Genomic DNA, 19261 nt, shown 5'->3' on the forward strand with positions numbered 1-19261 from the left:
CTTTTTCTGGCGTTTGGTGAAGATTTCATGGGGGAAATTCGTCCTCAAAGCTTTGGTGGATTGGGAGAGGTCCTTTTTGGGTTGAGATGAAATTTTAGGGTTTCCGGTCAGGGATTTTTTGTCCGAATTTCTTGTTTTATAGCAACATTGGCTGGGATTGAGTTTTTGGATCGTTGTGATAAAAAATTTGGGTTTTGAGTGAAATTTTTCATTGAATATTTGCTTCATAAAGGGGACATAACATACACAGTTTTTAGGTTGTGATAATGTAACTACTACAAAGTGTTGCATATAATTTTAGATGACCAAATTTTCAAATGGATCTCTCAAGCACTCTTCGATCTCTTCTCTTGCAGAAGAATCAATGAATTCTCAGAACCAAAACTCGTGTTTCTTTGTATCTAAACATTAATTTGATAAAGAATGACACAGTGTTGCACTGAACTTCAAAGCATCGATTTGTCGATTTTTATTTGATAATCACTTTTGATGTGCTATGTGATTGCAATTGAGTTCGAAACTCAGTCCGATTTGAGTCTCTGTCCTTAATTAAATGCTGGAACAATAACAGGTCTGGCTTTGAAAGATTGTTTATCCATTAACCCTTGCATCTTCAAGTTCCTTGTTCACTATAACCCATTCTTCCTAGGTAATCTTTTTGGCATCAATTTTGAAAAACCATGGCATTGACATCTTGAATTTACGTGTTTCTCATGGATTGAAATTAAAACGCACAAGCACATCTTATAAAAAGGATTGAATCCTGAAAGGGATAACAATTGTTCATGGTAGAGAGAGTGGCACATACTTAACCAACTATATATCACTTGCCTATTTGTATAGCAAAACAACATTCAACTTCAAGAAATAAATGGTCCAAGCCATGATATGTGACCATGAAGCCAATGAAAGCAAGAGCTAGGTCAGAAATCTATTCATGAGTGAATCAGCTAACAAATCCAGAGAGGTTGAATCCATTCCCATTTTTGTTATAAGCCATATACTAGTGGAATCAACTATGAAGAACTTCCTATCTTAGTTGTTATACAATAAAGATACTAGACTCTTAACATTAATTATGTTTATACCTCCAAACACTAACAATTTATCTGTGACCATCAAATGGTTTATGACTCACCTTAAGAAAAAAGTACCAAGTCCAATATACAACCATGTCATTCTCAACAAACATGATCTTCCAGACAATGAAGAAGGTTTACCTGCACATCCACCATCACATTAGGCTTTCCATGGTCACTAATTTAATTGAGTCATACCTTGTAATGGTTTTGAATCGATGTTTCTTCTGTTAAGGGTATCTTGAACTTGGAAAACTGCAACAAGATGCATACATCAAGAGGGCAAGAATCAGGATTACATTATCATGTCAATATTCTCTTTTTATAGAGGAAGTACCTTCTCAATATTTTCAAACTCAGTTGTGTCATTGAGTCTAGATTGTAGCATATCTCCATGTAGAGTATATTAGAATTCTGGTTTATACATGGGAAGTGTAAAATAATATCATTTACCGTCCAAAATCACCCATTATCGTTAGATGTGAAATCCGGTGGTTGGGGGACATGCCAATGATACACATTCCTAACTGCCCAATTTAACATCCGGCAACTACGAGTGATGGTCACCATCTCATGTCAAATGTAACCAATAGTAAAATATGGACCCCCTCTATATATGCAATAAAGAAATGCAACAGTACTACGATTGTTTGAATAACAACAGCCCTGTAGAGAAAAAGTAACACCCTTGTGTAATTACTGCTTAGCCTGCACTTATGCATTTCATGCTCATAAACCTAGAGGTTGTTTCAACAGTAGGTGTCCATGATGTGCGACTTCATGTTGATCTTGACACAATCCTTGAATGAATTTAAAACCCTCTAATGTATTTTTCTCCCACTTAAAAAATTTAGACCTAATTAAACTTAAAATGAACATATTGTAAATATAGATTGAAAATTACCTTGAAAATAATTGAATCCTAAATTCCCGATTCACCCTCACCCTGTTGAAAGTGATTCCTTGACACTCAGGTGAAAGGATCCCAACAAGCACTCTAACCTTCCTCAAGGAACCATACCTAACCATCCAAGCCACCCTCGGGGCCATCATTTGGAAGCCATGAGCCAGATTAATAGGGTCCGTAATACCTTGAACCAGTGTTTTAAAAAACGCCGAGTCGAACCGGACTCGCCCGGTTCGACTCGGAAATCGCAAAAAGTGGATCGTATCGGCTGAAAAATAGGAAATCGTCCGGTTCTAGAGAGAACCGGACGATTTTGTACAGTGACTCACGATTCACTGTACGGAATCGGCGAGTCCGAACAGTGAATCGGTGAGTCCCGTACGGAATTTTTTTTTTTTTTTTTGTATAATCCATGATAGATTTTTTTGTAATACTTGATCGATTTTTTTGTAATCCATGATCGAATTGTTTTTGTTTTTTTGTAATCCATGATCGAATTTTTTGTTTTTTGTAACCCATGATAGAATTTTTTGTAATCCATGATCGAATTTTTTGTAATCCATGATCGAAATGTTTGTTTTTTTTTCTTGTAATCCATGATCGAATTTTTTTTTTTTTTTTTTTTTTGTAACCCATGATAAAATTTTTTGTAATCCATGATCGAATGTTTTGTAATACATGATCGAAATGTTTGTTTTTTTTTTGTAATCCATGATCGAAATGTTTGTTTTTTTTTTTGTAATCCATGATTGAATTTTTTGTTTTTTGCTTTTTTTGTAACCCATGATAGAGTTTTTTGTAATCCATGATTGAATTTTTTGTAATCCATGATCGAATTGTTTTTTTCTTTTTTTGCAATCCACGATTTTTTTTTTTTTTTTTTTTTTTTTTGTTTTTTTTTGTAATTCATGATCGAATTTTATGTAATCCATGATCGAATTTTATGTAATCCATGATCGAATTTTTTGTAATCCATGATTGAATTTTTTGAAAATTTGTGATTTTTTTTTTTTAATCCATGATCGAATTTTTTTTTGTAATCCATGATAGAATTTTTGAAAAATTTGTGATTTTTTTTTTTAATCCATAATCGAATTTTTTTTTGTAATCCATGATAGAATTTTTTGAAAATTTGTGATTTTTTTTTTTAATCCATGATCGATTTTTTTGAAAATTTGTTATTTTTCTTTTTTAATCCATATTATTCAAAGAGAAAATGAGAGAGATGATGATTCTGAGGCCACCCTATCCCAGCCATATTATTCACATATCGAGTCCCAACAGCAACAGTGTAGGGATGAGCACGACAGTGCAGGTGAGCATGAGGGATGGACAATCTTCGGGGATTTTAGATTGGGAACACAACAAAACACTAACACTCAAGGATTTGGGAATAGTCAGATGCCTGCGAATATCGATGATTCGTTTTTAGATCGAATCAATGAATTGTTAAACGAATTCAATCAATGGCGCCAGCGTGACCAAGAAGAACAATAACGTCGTCTATCATTTTATTTTTAGATCATATGTTACTAATTTTATGCTTTATTGTAGTCCATGTATGTTGATATACTTATTCCATGATAATTATATGTTTATCCTTTTGTGTGATGTAAATTAAATGCTGAATGGCGGTTCATGCAGGGAAAGAACATATCAATATTCGCATATTCATTCAAAAACATGAAAATTCTTAATGGAGTACCCTCATTTCTTATTGAATTCCTAAAAAACAATATTTGTAATGAATTTTAATAATTTTTTCGGATTTTTTTTAAGCTTTATTCTGACCGATTCACCCGATTCCCGATTCGGATCGCCGATTCGCCGATCCGGATCGGTTTTTTGGAAGCCCGATCCGGGTCACCGATCCTTTTTTTAAACCATTGCCTTGAACAATCAAAGCGTTAGGTCAGGGGCAATCCTTCAAGACATGGGGGTTAGCCTCAAATCTAGTCGGCACACCAAAGGTAAGGCTTCGGCCCAAATCTCTGAGTCTGCCAATCCAAACCGAGTTAACCTCGATATTCAATCAGCAGTCTAGCATTCTGGTCTTAGCAATCAGCTAGTTAGGGGGCAAGTGAGTTCCTACACAGCTAGAAAAAGTCTGCCTAAGCAACCTAACACCATTAAAGGTCAAAGTTTTGACCTAACCCGATATAAAGACAATCCTAAGTTGCCTGTATTCTTTCAAGACTTAACTGAATCGATGGTATACCATCTAGCGTAGTCAATCCAAACAGGTTAGGTCGGAAGTTCAAACTATAGGTCATGTCCAAGCTATCGGCTCAAACCAATATAACCCTAGGTTGCTAGCCTGCCAATCCAACCAACTAACGGCCATAGGTCTAACTCAAGTCATCACTCGAGTTCAGGATTACCTCGTGGCAGACTCTATCTAGCAGTAGTTATGGTCTTCCTTCACTCTTTCACTCCCGTGCTGGGACAAGATAATATACTTCCCCTAGGGTTAAATCATCCAGTCAAGGTTAAGGACAGATGGAGCTCACTGCCCAATGTTAGAGGTATAGTCATCATAGCAACTCGAGTCCCCCATCCCAGTCAAGTAGTGATCCTATCCTGCAGACCTTTTTGCGTGGCCATGTAGTCCAAACTCCGAACGACAGGTCAGCTCTAACCCATTTCAACTCGGGTGAGTCTAAAAGCCGACAACTGACACACCAAGTTCAATACATTCCCCAAGCTCAATCCTTGGGGAACCCGCTACATGGGCCCAACAGCTAGTCTCTGCCAACCACACACTACAAATCCAAGTCCAACAGACCATACAACCGAGCCAGGTCACCGTTATACCAATTGCCCAATTCACTAATATGAAATGCCTTCAAGACTCTTTAGAGATGATGGGAATAAGAGATTTCTCGGCTCTTAAAGCCTATATACAAGAATGTAAGGTCCGAAACTTTTCCAATCGTTGATTCTATTTTCATCCTGAATCGTTTCCTCCTAATGCTTACATCTGATTTCTTTTTCAATTTAATGGATGACCTATGTCTGGAGTTTTGAGTGGTACTATGTTATTGTAGGGATCACGAGCTTTCCAACGATACAAAAATCGCTCAGATCCGAGCTACCGTCAAAAAGTCAAGATCCGTACCCCAAATATTTTTTTGTGCACATCACAATGCACCGTGCATGCATCCCCATGCGTGCACACACTCTTATGTGCATAAATCCCATCATTGTATTCCCATGCATGCCTTCTCTCTCCTCATGCATAATTACTTGAGTTTTATGTGGCACATACATGCTTCCACCCCCCATCATTGTGTTCCTCATGCATGTCTTCTCTCTCCTCATGCATAATCACTTGAATACCATGTTGCACATACATTCTTTCACCCCCATCATTGTGTTCCTCATGCATGATAGATGTCTATGTGAATGATCTCAAGCTTACATATAAACACCACCCCTTCACTCCCTCAAGTGCCTCTCTTTTCCCTTGTTCTTTTTCTTCTCCCTTAGCCATTAAATCCCACCAAGCCCATTAACCCCATAAGCCTTAAACCTTTGAAGCTTGAACCCAATCCACTTTAAGCTTAGCAATCGAAGTAGAGCTTGTAAAACATTTCATCTTGGGGATTTTGATTGGAGCAAAATAAGTAGATTTAGTTTTTAATTGTTTCATGCTTATGTTAATACATATTTATTTGCTTAATTCTTATGTGAAATTCAAGTATGTGTTTGTGGGTGAGTGTGGGTGCATGCTTATTAAAATTCTATTAAAGGGTATTCTAATTCCCAGAATTGTGGTATATGTTTGAACGATTGTTAAGGTACCTTAAGGCTTGCATTAGACCATGAATCTTGGTGGGTCAGTAGGATGTTGAATGTATTCCTACATGAAAAAGACCCATAGTTAATATCTCATGTAATTTGAAAGCTTTTAACTATTTATGGAAGTATGCCATATCTGTAAATTGAAAATCCAGAGATTTGACATGTTCTTGTGTGAAGCTTTTGACTGACCAAAATTTACTAGAATGAGATGAAACCACTTTGAAATGTTAAATAAATGAGTCTAGATCAATTTTGGTTTTGGGATCATGATAAAACTCTCTGTAGTTTGAGAGTTATGGTCATTTTTCTAATAGAATATTTTATAGTTTATGTTGCATAGAACAAAAGTTACCCCTTAAAAAATCATATAGTTTGATCAATATTGGTCCATTTTCTAGTGTTACTTCCTAAATGAAAGTTACGCTTTTTTAGTCTAGTTTTCACGAAGCTATGTCCCATGAGTATATTCGACATATTTTGAACCCTTTTCACTAGAGGGTTATCAGTTGTGGTTTCTGCTGCAGAGCAGAAAGTTCAATCCTTGAGGATAAAGTGAATCGAACCATTTAAGTCGATAATTTCGTATTTCTTCTTGTACAAAAGTTGTATAATTTTGATTCTATTTTATCTGGAAACAAGTCTCATAATTTAATGTTGGTTAAGTTTAAAGTTATACCCGAATAAGCGTACTGTACTCACTTTGGAAATCCAGAAAATTTAGCGGGATTGGGCCCTACTCTCGTCCCATCTTGATATAGTGCATGTGCATAAGTGAGATGTCAATTGTTGTACCTGACATGTCTCTGAGATGATACTTATTATGTATGACATGCTTATGATAAGATATGTGTGCATAGAGACATGCTTTTGTTATATGATCTATGCATGGTAACATGCTTCTGATAAGATATGTGTGCATGGAGACATTATTTTTTTATGCGATCTATGCATGGTAACATGCCTTTGATAAGATATGTATGCATGGAGACATGCTTCTATTATATGATCAATGCATGATAACATGCTTCTGATAAGATATGTGCACATGGAGACATGCTTCTGTTATGATCTGATGAGATATTTGTACCGACAACTGTGATTTTTCTATGCTCTCTATGATAAGATGAGAGTTAGGAGTATGTGTGTTTGGGTGATCGCTCCCCCAAAACTTATGTGACGCACTACTCATTGGGACCCCTTGGTAGTGTAGCTTTATCTCGTCAAAAGGGCATATGAGAGGGCATGTCTTGTAAGGCCAACCGATAAATTTCTGAACCACATTGCAATGGGGTTGTGTGTGTGTGTGAGGCACTACACAACGGATTTACCTGTTGATGGTGCTTCTCTCATGGTTGTGATGGTAGAGGCTCTACACATCAGGATTTGATTAGGCCGATAGGTGGGGTTTCTACTTCAGGAGTTAGTTAGTATCTCTTGATCTTGATTATGCTTGTTATATGTATGCCTAAATGTTTTGATCTGTTATGATGCTCATGCCTAAATGAATTGATCAACTTCTTATTACAATCATATCTAATTAATCTGATTAGTTATTACTCCGCCATGAAATAAATCATACATGACACGTTTGTTTAAATATGAATTTGACACACAATTCCATTTTTTGTAAGACTTGCATAAAACTCTGGTTATTGTCATGACAAAATATTTGAAAGTATGAAAGCATAGCATCTAGATCTTATTTATTGGGCTTTATAGCTCACTCTGTTAATTTTTCCTCCATGTAGAGTGATAGCCAGCCGTGATTGGAGTGGTGTGTCCTAGTGGTCGTGTTTGGTGTCCCTTACCCCCCTTATGTTGAAGCTCTATTTTGTAGTGTATATTTTGGTTAGCAGTCTGGTCATATAGTCCATTTTGATTTGATAATATGTCCTGATATCGAGCATTTCCTGCCTTTGACCTGTATATACTATTTTGAACTGTAATATATATTTTGGGACTTGTTTGTCAAACAGACTATGGTTATATATATTATATTTTGTTTTTTCGTTTCTTTTGTGGTTGGCTTGATACCAGAAATTCTTTCTTTTTCAAGGTGTTGAGTGCACTCCAACCAAAGTGGCACTCGCAACCTGTGGTCATGGCCCCACTCCCTACGGTCCTCCGGCGGGCTCAGGCTTAGCCCTCTATTCGCTGAGGACAGCAAGGAGAGGGGTCATGACAAAGAAACTCTAGGACGCCTAGAAGATCTACTAGTAAGGTTTGCGATGCCACAATTCATAAACAAATTTTTTAGGAAAGAAGATCATGAGGCACACATCGACGCCTATTTGTTAATTGTCCATACACTGCGAGACCTACCTAACCAACTTAAATTCATGTTATCGCATAGCTTATTAAAAGAGCCCCTGATATGGCACCGAAAATTTATGAAGGATAACCCTCAAGCAACTCTTGATGATATATTCATGCAATTTTCCTCCTGCTATTTTAGGACAGGGTCAAGTCCCATTACCCTTGGTGAGTTAACTTCCACTAAACAAAAGTCGGGCAAGTCTCCTTCTAATGTTATAACAAAATTCAAAGAGGTCGCTATGCGAGTCGTTGAAACTTCACTCCTTGAATCTGCGAAAGTAGGTATAGCACTAGAGAAAATGACACCTAAATATGTCGCATTCTTTAGTAAGGGGGCGATCCTTACTAGTTTGATGCTATGCTTGAAAGAGTATCGCGATATGAGCGAGCCAAGGAGGATGAGGCCAGAGTCTTTTGTAACCTAATGATAGTCGACCCTCCACAAGAAGGAGAAGGGAATGAGGACTCGACTAGTGAGGAACCCTCTCAAGAATGAGAGGTGAACTTGATCAATGTGAACTTAATCGAGAAAAGTGACCCTTCTGCAAACCAGCGATGAGAAGAGACTAAAACTTACTCAACCACGTGGAGAATGCTGGCTTCTATGCCAAGGGAATTCACTCCCATTGATGATTCTTTTAACCCATCATCCCAAGTGAATGTGATAGAAGATGATCCACACGTGTGAGATGGTGAATTAGACTCACAAGGGATCCAAAACGAACCTGAGCATAAGCTAGGTCAAGACTCCAAAATTAGTGATTCTTGGAATCATGAAGACAAAGCTAGTTCAAGGATAGTTATTCAAGAGGAAAGAAAAGACCAAATTTTTGAAGAAAACTTATCAGCTCAAGAACCAGAACCTCTAAGGAAAGCTGACCTTCTAAAAGTTATAAGGGGACCTCTCGAACCACCTTCGTAATATTTCTTGAATGATCCACCAATCTGGGATAAAGAACTGGATATTGCAAATCCAACCATATTACCTCCTCAAGAGGCAAGCTCTCTAAAAGTCATTAATGACATGAGCACAACTTCGATAACCCGAGCACCCCCATATCAAAAAAGTTCACATCGTGAAGAACAAGTCCCTAATGGAACAGAAAGCCCTGCAGGGGCAACCCCATCAAACTACTTAATAAGAGCAATCTCCTCTCATGAAAGGGCATAATACGGGCAATTAATGAGATTGAGCCCTTGTTTGTTAACTCCCAACGTGCCACAAGGTCATCCAATGTTAACTCAGTCGCTCTTCTTATGCGAGAATCTCGCCCAAGCTTAAGCATTGAGAAGGAGCCTACTACGGAATTAACTCTTGAAAAGAAACACAAAATTTGGAATGAAAAAAACAATAAAAAAGGTGTTGGGTGATCACTCACACCTTGCTAGAAATCAAATGGGGCATTCACACCTCAAACTTCAATAGGCATCAACGCCTAATGAGTAACATAAATTATCCCATTAACGGGGAAAACCTAATGAGTTTGCCTGTCCACGCAAAAGATTGAGGGATTAGGAAGCTAAGAGTGATTCTTAATTCTAAAATCAAGGTTCAAGTGGGATAATTTAAAGGATAAATCCAAGAAGAACTAGATGACCATGTCAAAGAAATATTGGATGCCAACCTGGGGTAAGGGAACTCAAATGATGACTTATATTATAACCTCCCTACCACCTGGATAAGGGAAAGATGATCAAATTCTTACATAGTCTTAAAGCAAAATGGAAAAATAAAAAAAAGAGGAAAAATCACCACTGATTCTTCTCCTTCTTCATCTTCTTAAAAAATAAAGAAAAAATTCCGCTGGGCTGAAGATCCGAAATAAACCCCAAGCGTTGGAAAAAAGGCAACTAGGCTGAATACCCGAAAGAGACCACAGGGGGATGAAAAAAATGCATAAATAAAAATCTGTTGGACTTAAAATCTGAAAGGAACCTCAAGCGTTGGAAAAAAAGCTACCGGACTGAACACCCGAAAGGGACCCCGGGGGTTATGAAAAAGAAATTCTCTCATTTCCTTCTATTCTCCAAAGTCTTTTCTCTCTAAACATCTTCTCTTCCTTCTTCTTGAGTTAGAATTGTGTCAAAAGAAAAATCAATGAGCATTAGCCTGATGGAATATCGTTAAGGACCTCAATCATTTGGACTTCGAAAGGTAAATGGTGAAGGAACGAAATCAGAAATCCCAAGAGATTTTGAACACTCAGGGGCAGTATTCTGTATTTTGAAAACTATGTTTTGCTCAAAAACTCAAGAGACCTCTCATTTGAATTGAAATACAAGCGCTAAGGTTAGAAGATAAATAAATACTTGATAGTTCTTCATTATGAATATTCAAGCAAGGACCCGACACGCTCATATAGGGTCCACCAAAGGGGTCACAAGTGGTTAAACTACTGTAAGACCCACATTAAAATAAACAAAAAAAAAAAAAAAAAGTCTTAAAATTTTAATTCAAAACTTTTATTTTTAAAAAATGCTCATTGGTGGCATAAGCCCAAACTGCCAATCAATTTCAAAAGAAAAATCTTTCATTAAAAAAAAAAAATTTCTCCTTGGTGGCACGAGTCTAAACTGCCAACCACATTTCAGTTCAACATGTTTAGCCCCGTATGAAATAAAAGGTCGGGTGTATTCATCTAACCCGTATGACGTTAAGGGTCGGGTGTATCCATCAAACTTCGTATGATGTTAAAGGTCAAGTGTATTCAGAAAATACCTAGCCCCGTATGACGTCAAAAGTCGGGTGTATCTGTCTAACCCCGTATGAAGTTAAAAGTCGGGTGTATTAAACATCATCACTAAAATACAGAATTAAAGTAATCATTACACCATTCCAAAACAATTTTCTAATAATAACATCATCACCATTCCAAAAATATTTTTTAATAATAACTTGTATCATTCTAAAGTCATCATTAGACCATTTTCTTACTTATTTTGCATGCCTTTGGCACTTATATGGAATCACATGTCTTCTGACATGATTACACTTTGGTTTCAACATGATAACTCATTAAAATAATATGATTGGAATAACATGATTTTATTGTGATAAACCTTACTTTTTATTTATTTATTATATAAGTCTTTCAAATGTCTCTCTATATAATTTCAAATAAATAATAAATATATGATACCAAATTCAAAATCTTTATGGTGCAAGTTAAAAAATGGGAAGAAGTTTGATTAATAAACTGAAAGGTTTGGTAATTGCAGTAGAAAATTTGGAGGCATTGGAGAAGACTAAATATGTATCTTATTTCAATGGAGCTTTTAGTAATCTCTTACGAGGATTATGTTGTGTGAAATTTTTTATTATGATTGTGTTGTGTAATCTCCTTGATAACCAATTATTATTATTTATTAAAAAATATGTCCTTATCCCCTATTTTTAACTTCCATACCTAAGAATTGAAAATATCACTTGTAAGCAAAAGGTATTTATCTTTTCTATCGTACAACCCCTGGACCCCTTTGACCATAAATTTTTTACCCAAACAAACACTAAAATGATACCCTATTCAAACTCCATCACTCTCTCTCTAAAAATTCATCTCTCTCTCTTCGCTTCTCGGTGAGTTTACTAGTCAAGGGGTTTAGCTTGAACTCGAAAATGAACACACCTCCTTATGTGTGAGAGAGAGATGGAGTTTTAGAGAGAGAGATGTAGCTTGAGTTTAGGGAGAGAGACGATGATGTGAGAGAGAGAGAGATAGAGTTACTTCATAAGTTGTTGAGGTCAATAATACATGATTAAAAGGGTTTAGGGGGTTGGAAGATAGAAAAAATGGAGTCATTTTGCTTACCAGCAATATATTCAATCCTTAGTTCTTATGAGATATAGAAGATAAAAATAAGGGATAATAGGATATTTTCTCTATTTTTATTTTTATATGAGAGTTCAGTGGCGAGCTTAGAGAGGGAGGGAGCACCTATACAAACCAGTTATTATGGCTCAAGAAGAGAAAGTAGGGCTTACCAATGAGAGAAGGAAAATTGCGGGTTGGTATTTTTTTAAGTAGGGAATAAGCAGAGAGAGACGCACGTAAAATATTTCCAAATATTATCCGTCATGGTACGTAATAGATTTTTCACCTCTAACTGCTCGCAATGTGTTTCGTGATTTTTTGGGAAATCTTAGGTAATCTCTTTCTATTTCCTTACTATCAAGTGTACTCAAACAATAGAAATGTCATATTTCATTGTAATCTATTGTCATGTAATAGATTTCCAGGTACCCAAACAACCCTTAAGTGGCATGCCTAGAAAATCCAACTCGAGTTTCAAGCTTGTGTAACTCACCGACATTTCACGTCGAAAACCCTATGATGAAAATGTCCTAGGTGGATGAGCGGGAAGCGTCATGTTTTGGAGGGATAGTTGGTGTGCCCTCTGACCACAAAATGTCAAGATGAAATTTAAAATGTTTGCATTATCTTTGCAACTCACCTGCCCCTTAAAGGACAAGTGGCGTCAAAGAGCGTGTGCTTCTTTGCCACTCACACGTCCCTCAAATGACAAGGAGTGCTAAAGAAAGGCAACTGTAGATATCCCATTTTTAAAACTAATAAATTCTAGGATATTATTGAACCCTGAGGACCACTTTATTCCAGAAAACCCCCAAATCATAGACTATCATAGTCTGTGATCTCTATCCTATGATCCAGAATCATGCATGGCCATTGTTTTAGTAATAAAATAAGTAAAAATAGCAAAATAGCTTATTTTTACTTGATTGTTTATAGGCAATATCACAAAAACATGTGAATCACCCAGAATCCAAAACTACTAATTTTGGTCAGCTTTAAGCTCCCTTTGACCCCCAAAATATAAATTTCACTGGCAAATCAACTGGAAGTTGATATGTATCTATTTTGGTACAACTTGAAATTGATATGTATCTTGTCCAACCAAGCCAAGGTTTGGTCAAGTTTGAAAAGAGAACAACAGAGGACATGCGTACACAGTCGTGTTTCAGATACAGGCAAGGCCTCGAAGCCTCAGGTGCCCCGGGCCAGCTAGGTATTTTCCTTATTATCCATTTTTCTCTTATTTTTCATTTGTTTTGTTAGATTTATGATTTTATTTTTTTATTTTATTCAAGCGTTCGTGCTTTTTGAATCGATAATGGCTCTGCCACTGATCTGAGAGTGGATCTATTTGTTTTTTAATAGATATGGCATCATATCAGAATTTGATTTTCCCCACTCTCTATCACTTTTAAAATCAATATGTGGTATGGATCTTAAGGATATTCATATGAAGATCTCTCCGATTTGCATCGTAAACAAAGTGAAAATAATGCATTATAGACTTCTCCAAACACCCCATCCTCTAAATTGTTTTTGCCAAAAAACTCATTTAAAGGTCAAAACCCCTTACAATTTTATTAAAGGGTTAAAAAAATCCTAATTGACATTAGATGATTTACCATTTGACCTTCAGAAAAATATATTTTCATAAAGGTCCAAATTGCCCTTGTTCGGGGTTGAGAATCATGAATTAGCTAGGGCATCGCAGTAATTTGACAGGCCACGAACAAGCAGGAGTAATCCTCTCATTTGGTTGGGACCTCTTAAGGAGGGCTATTAATTGGGTCGGGTCACCTTAACTCAACTCTGAGTTTAGGTCAAGAAGTTGGATCGGCTACATGTCCATAAGTATGGACCCAAGAGTTGGGCCAAATCAGGTCCAGGTTCATCAAGGACCTTATCAGGTTGGGCCGGATCTAGGTTGGGCCTCATACGACCCGTTATTTTATATATAAAATCTTAATTTTTATATTATAAAATTAAATATATTTTTTTATTTGACAAAACCCGACCCTCCGATCGAGCCATGGACCCAACCAAATCCAGGTCAAGTTTTGGTCCACCCTTGCCTTTATCGACACCAGTCCTGACTCGTTTATACCCCTAGGCTTATAAATTACTAAAATGCATGCGTTCCGTGTTTTCAACCCTCAATAGGGGCAAATTGGTTATTTTTTATATATTTTATGGGAGGTACTGAGTGAAATTAAACTTACAAAGTAGATTCTCTAGTGCGAATTGATTAGTTTTGACCCCTTAGTGATTTTGTAAGGAATTTCAATGCATTAGATGACATTTCCCTTTTTTTTAAGATAGAGGCTATTTGATCATATAAAATCCTCTGATAGAGTGTTAGGTTCAATCTACTATTTTGTGTCCCATGTTAACCAAAACAATAAGTAGACCCCACCCAAAATTAGTAAAGGATTGGATATCTTTTTGCAAAAATAGAGATGAAACATGCCTGAAAAGTAAAAGAAGACAAAATACCATTTACATCATCCATTTTTTTTTTGTTTAACTTTCACTAATCCTAATTCGTTGCTAGGTGCATTTTTAACTCGCGCAAAGGTCTTGTTAAGAAAATGAAAAATTGCAATAAAGATAAAAAAGAAAAGGACCTAAACTAGTGAACTTTTGGACCACTACTTTAGCAGCGGCCCAACGCATTCATGCCGTGAGGGCTCATATTCACTTGATGATTCGTGAGAGTAGTTCCATGCTTCAGATTCCCAAGCATACGGGCATCACAAGCACTCCAGACAATTATGTAGTTAGCTTAAGCCAACTATGCATATCATTTAGTTGTTGGTTCAACCTGTAGATTTTAAGGTTAGTGATCAAGTTGCAATTCTCATTAATGGTTTGGATAAGTCAGTCTACCCGATCTTACAAAACAAATATAATAATGTCTGAATTATCGAATGGAAGAATAACCCATTCACTTCTAGCCAGAGATGCCTGCTTGGGAACAGGCCCTCCATGGTGACCTGATTGTAGGGTTTAAGAGACTCCCCTGCAGCAAGGCCATCATTGCCCTTCCCTAACTATTCTCAGGAAAAGGAAGAAAGGAAAGAGAGTCATTCATTTCCTTTACTTCCTTGGCATGCCTGGGATCACGAGACTGATCCGAGTCAAAGGAATCAATTGTGAAGAAACAAAAAATGCAAAAAATAAAAGGGAAGTGAAGACCATCAAAAGACCAAAGCTGCAATCCTAAGACATGCTTGAGGTAGCTATGAGTCCTTAAGCCAATTTATAGAAAGCTCACAACCATAAAATCACCGACAATTGCTATTTTGAACATGCCCACTACATGCTATAGTTATCGAAACTTATTTCATTATACTATGAAATAAGGGGCCATCCATACATGAAACCCCACAAAATTCACATACACAGAAAAAAGAAAGAAGGGGCCATAAATAAAAAAAGAAAGAAGAGGAGACCCCCCTATAGCAGAGAAGCCAGAAGATGATTGGCTGCAGCTCTATACTCATGTTCGACAGCTAACGTCCTCAGGTTCTCAATAAATTATCTAGCCTTGCCTTGGCCAATTCATGTCAGGTCCACCAAGACTTTTCAACAATGTCACACCCCGAATGTTGAAGTAGAGCTTTCTGCCAAGCAAAGGCCACCCTTCAGAATTTGAAAGGAAGTGTTACGACTGGTTCCCTTCCTAAGTTTGGTAATAAGAAGGTAAATCCCCATATCCCTTTTCAACACCGAAGGTACCTAAGGTACCTAAAGAAAAGGGAAAATATATCCGTATCCTTTAATTTTAGGTTTTATTTTTTGATAAACTCAAGGTTTAAAAAGATATCTTTTCACCCCCCAGCCACTCTAAACTTATTTTTTAACCTAAATAAATGTGAGAAATACATGCTCTTTCTAAATCCAATTATTTCTCTCTCTTCACTTATATACCCCAAACTTCTCTGTTTCTTCGTGTTCTCACTCTCTCTCTCTCCTCCCTTGTTTCTCCAAACACCTCTCATTCTCTCTCCAAGTAACCTCTCACCTCCATGAAGCCCTTCTCTGTATCTAAAAGTTTGGGATGATGATTTTTAGAAAAGGCATGTCTTTTTAGATTTGTTTGGCCTAAAAAAACATGTTTAAGTTAGCTCAAGGGGTTAGAAGAAATAAAATTTACAATTTTTATGTCCCAATATATTTTTTAAAACCTTTGGACTTTTGTGAAATGAAACTTAAAAATAAGGGGTATTGAGATAGTTTTCCAAAAAAAAAACTGTGATCTAAAAATTCCATATTTGCCTTTAAATCATATTACTGTTGAGGATTGATGTCTTGTATTATGAAGAAATAGATCTGCCAAAGTGGAGTAACAAAGACAACTTCGAAGCCCAAAAGGCCGAAGGCTGGATATATCCGTACATGGGATTCGATATATCTAGGAGTTAATATATATCCGTATAAAGGTATTTCGGTAAATTGTACCATCTATCTGAAACTCGATATATATTATTGCGATTGGGGGTTCATCTAGGGTTAAAGAAAAATACATATTGCTATGTAATCAGAAAGGCGTGAGGAAAGAACGTTTTGTACCCCTATTTTCTATTGCCAGTAAATAAGTTCTCATCTCTCATGGACATAGGCACGTTGCCGAACCACGTATATCATTGCGTTGTGGTTGGTTGTCTCTTTCTTTTATGTTTATTTCTTCTTTCTAGTTTCGTGGATTGCTTTTCTTTTCTACAATTACAACATCCAAAACCTTTAGTTCCACCAAAACATACTTACAATTTATCAAAACCACATCTCATAAAATTTTATTTTTCCTAACCTTAAAAAACTACTATGACAATAGAGATTTAAGACCACTGTTTGCCTTGCTCGTCTTCTTTAATGGTCTGCCCCTTTTATAAACCACTTGGTCAGATATAATTTATTATGGTTGAGCAGCCATAATCCATTTCAGCTCCCCAAAGAGATAAGGAGTCCAACTCTTGAATCATTTCAGATTTTTTTAGCACAAATAATACTGCTCTGCACTATTTTGGTGATTTTACTGAGATACAAACACCATTAATTATGAGTTGATCCAACGGATATTAAATAGTAGTTTCACCATATGGCCTAAGGCTAAATGGTGAGAGGTCATTCCATTAAGATAAACCCAACGGGGGTTAGCTACTTGGGTACATTTTTTACATGCCTAAACCCCCTCATAATACATTTTAAGAAATCTAATTCTACTTCTTATAGGTCAAGCACAATAAGTGCAAGATCAATGCCAAGTATTGAACCTACAAAAATGTAAGTTGGATATTTTGGCAAATCATGAGCCAAGGGTAACATCAACATGACCCCGTAGTCCACATCATTGACCTATTGATTTACCTTTAACAATTCTCCAATGAACTTATGCCTTATTATAGTGCACTCCGGTCATGCACATGTTCATACAAACTCCCAATCTTCAATTACTTCTGTGTTCTGATGCATAATATGCACGGTGTTAGCATCTTCGATAGATCATTCTCAAAGTCTATTATTGACAAAATACCCCTCATTCTTTTTCGAAATCATGAGGACCAGATCAATGTAACATGTTTCGGATGAAACAATTTTATACTTGCTGGAGGACAAAACAGAAAATCTAGTCACTCTTAATAGAAGCATTTAATATTTCTAGAATGTAGTAATAAGGTATGACATTCCACACATTCGAGGTAGAATGTAGTAATGAGGTATGACATTCCACACATTCGAGGTGGGATAAATACTTTAAACCCAACTCAAAGACGTGGTGATCATGTAGATATATGTATCTCTTTATAAGTAAGTTGGAAACGTGGATCACTATTCCCACTTCATCGCAACCATTGGAGTTACCTGTAACTAGACAAGAGGAAAGGCAGGCACTGGACGAGGGGAAAGGCGGACGAGGAAGAGGAAAGAGAGAATCTCGATAGAGAGAATGATCACAAGAGGAAAGGCAGGCACTGGACGAGGGGAAAGGCAGACGAGGAAGAGAAAAGAGAGAGTCTCGATAGAGAGAATGATCACACCTGTCCCAATAGTAATTAAGCAAGAAGTTGAGACTTGGGCCATTTGATTTGTTCTTGAGTCCTCTTTAAGCATGCCAAATTTCATGTTCAAAGGACTCCTCATCAGAAAGTAGCATCCGTTAAACCGAGCAGGCTGGTGTGTATTAATCAATGAGTCACTATAACAGACTTCCTAATTTTTCTTGTGGTAAGACTTGGTCAAAATATGTTTGTTTTGATTTTAAATTCATTGAAACATTATTAAAGATTATCTATTTGAGTTCTTTGAGGGAACATTTCAATTTAAATGATATAGAGTGTTGGGCTCACTCAATTAGAACATCTCGCATGAATGTGGATGCATGCATGACACAAAAAATGCCAAAACCGGTGTGTGTATAAGTGAAACATGCAATAACTTACTGCCACCAAGATTTCCATGGTTCACTTTTTCAAGCAACATCCACATAAAAAAAAGATCAAATCCATTATTAAACATAATAGTTACAATAGCCTTCTAGGAAGCAAGTTTTTTTGGGCTTCTTGATTTCTTCAGAGTTTCCCTTTCTCCGAGGTTCTTTCTTAGAGGCTTTCTCTCTGCCTAGGTTTTTCTCTCTCCTAGGTTTTTGCTCTCTCTAAGATACACTATTCTCTCTTTAGGTTTTTTTTTTTTTCTCTAAGGTTTTTTCACTCAAAGGCTTTCTCTCTACATGGGTTTATCTCTCTCCAAGGTTTTTGCTCTCTCTAAGAGATATTATGATAAACCCACATAAACACTATTTCTCTTTTTTTTTATCCTCTTGTTTTTCTCTCTCTACAAATAAAAGACTTAAGAAGATGATTAGTGGCTCTCACATTTATCTTTTTTCTTATCTTCTTATTCTTCTCTATAAGAGAAGGGTAATCTTTTCTCTTTTTTTTTTTTTCTCTTTAAGAGATTTTCAATACACCAAGAAGAGTCACGGCCCAAGGTATGAAGAGATTACCAACCAATAGAGCGGCTTTGGTTGCACACCAACCAAGAGCGAAAAATAACCCACTCACATGAGAGCCTTTTATAATGTGTTCTCTCTCTATGATAGATAAAACAACCCACCCACATGAGAGCTTTTTATAGTGTGTTCACTCTCTATGACAGGTAGGGTGGAATTTTTAACCACTTTATTTAGATTTCTCATTGTCATGAGATGAAGACTTGGTTAATAAGTCATGTTTTCCACTTTTCAAAACTACCATCTAGCAAAACTATTTCCAATTGGTGCCCCTCCCTCACGAGGGATGCCCAACATAGAGTGGTCATAACCACTTTATATTTTTGGATAAGAT

Source organism: Amborella trichopoda, chromosome 3 (genome assembly GCF_054954075.1).
Source record: "Amborella trichopoda isolate Santa Cruz 75 chromosome 3, AtrichopodaSantaCruz75HAP2 v2.0, whole genome shotgun sequence".
Taxonomy (NCBI): Eukaryota; Viridiplantae; Streptophyta; class Magnoliopsida; order Amborellales; family Amborellaceae; genus Amborella; species Amborella trichopoda.